Source organism: Condylura cristata, unplaced genomic scaffold, assembly GCF_000260355.1.
Source record: "Condylura cristata isolate star-nosed mole 26May11 unplaced genomic scaffold, ConCri1.0 scaffold00009, whole genome shotgun sequence".
Lineage (NCBI taxonomy): Eukaryota > Metazoa > Chordata > Mammalia > Eulipotyphla > Talpidae > Condylura > Condylura cristata.
In genome coordinates this window covers 32660483-32662377 of record NW_004567110.1, presented here as the reverse complement: position 1 = coordinate 32662377, position 1895 = coordinate 32660483, and the positions used below count along the sequence as shown (strand labels likewise).

General features: G+C 31.6%; 1 protein-coding gene across 1 annotated transcript in view; it reads left to right on the top strand.

Moving 5' to 3' along the window:
• The window catches only part of SLC26A7 (solute carrier family 26 (anion exchanger), member 7), a 91194-nt gene that overhangs the window by 52987 nt on the left and 36312 nt on the right, over positions 1-1895 (top strand). The gene's annotated exons all lie outside the window — the stretch shown is intronic.

Sequence of the window (1895 nt, the reverse complement as noted above, 5' to 3'; positions counted from 1 at the left end):
GAAATTGTTTTCTTCCTGGTTGAAACTGTTCTCATATGGCTCTACACTCTAAATGCTTTAAATATATTTTTTGTTATTTTAAACAATACTTTAATGAATATTTGTGTATTAAGGTCTTGTCACATGAGTTTTATTATATTCACAGCTTAATTTCCTTAAAGGGGAGCTGCTGAGACAAAGAATAGAACATTTCAAAAGTTTTTCATTATTTTGATTGGATCATCAAAAGAGTATTCCAAATTAGAGTCGTATGAGCAGTATAGAAGAGTTCCTATTTCTTTCCCCAGTTTTACCAACATAATTTACAAATCATTAAAAGCTGATTAAAGGCAAATGCATTCTTATTACTATTGGACTGAACATTTCTTTGATTACTAGTGTGATGAACTCTTTGACCATCTGTTTATTGACTATTTGTATTTCTTAATAGTGTGTTAGTTGCTGCTGATGATAATTACAATTTTTACATTTAACCACTTTTCACCTATCACTTATTTTATTTTGCTTAAATTTATTTCCAACATGATCTATCAGATGTTTTTTATGATACAACTGTTATGTTTCTGGGCTTTTGTCTTTTACTTTTTCTTATATTTTATGCTAATGTCTTGTTTTAATGACAATATATATGTACATTATATATGTAAATTAGGTAATACAAATCTGTCAATATTCTCTTTCAAAAATTTTCTCAGCTATTCTTATGCATTTTATATTCTGTGCATATCATTGTGTTAACATTTTCAGTCAACAAATTTTGTTAAATTTCTTTATAAAAACTGTTCATGTAGGGGTAGAAATGAATTCAGGTTACTTATTTTCCTTTTCAACTCTCAATTTAGAGTTCTTAAAAATCTTACTTGATATTTTTTATTTGAGTAAATCAGATATTTATATATCAATGAGATTCTAACTTATTGAACAAAAATGTTAGCATTTACTTAAATAAATATAGGTTTCTAATTTTAAATGGGTTTTAATTTTATTCTTATTGTCAACATTGTTCCTATAACTAACCTACTTTTATGCCAAGTCAGATTTCTCCATTTCACTGAGATTGTCTGATATCGTTATATAACACTTCCCTCCCAGATTCAAGCAAATTTTAAAATACAAGCTTAATTTCCTATAGACTCATTTACTTTAAAACATTTTTTTTCCAGTGCTACATAAACCCTCTCCTAACGTCTTATGTTCTTAGTTTTACTAATGAGATGTTTAGGCAGAGTACCTACATCAGACCTCTCTCTCCCCCTTGTTCCATGACCTCTTAACTAGGCTAATTCGCATTATTATCTTTGGGGAACCATCTCCTGAATGCTTCAGCTCCATTGGCATAGAGGACGACCTAACTGGTTCCCCATGAAGACTTAGAACCGAGTGTGGTGCTTGCCATGAAATACAGGGTCATAAGAAAATAAGTAAAACACAGAATGAGCTTGAGAACATAGTCACATTTTGCCCTACACTAACTATATGATACATTTCAATACAAGAACTTACCTCCTTTGTGTGTGGCTTGTATTTGTGTATGTTTGATTCTGGGATTTGAGGGACAGTGGCACGACTCAAGTGAACCAATTGTCCCTTCATATCTCCTAATGATGACTCTTTATGTCACTAATGATGTTTACCATCTCCACCCATTGAAATGTCTAGGGAGGAGCTGGCATAGTTGTTCATTCCAATAATGCTTTTATGTAGGAAGGAGCAAACCTTGTGTTTGATGGAAAACTCGAGAACAAATTTTGTGCAAGCAAATGAATTATCATTTGTTTTTATCCGTACTATGTCTTCAGTGCTCTTCTAATGACCCACTTTTCCTGTCCCCAACCCTTAAGATATTTGTGTAAACTGTCATTGACACATTTGGAGCCAGCTTCTTTATTTTTTTT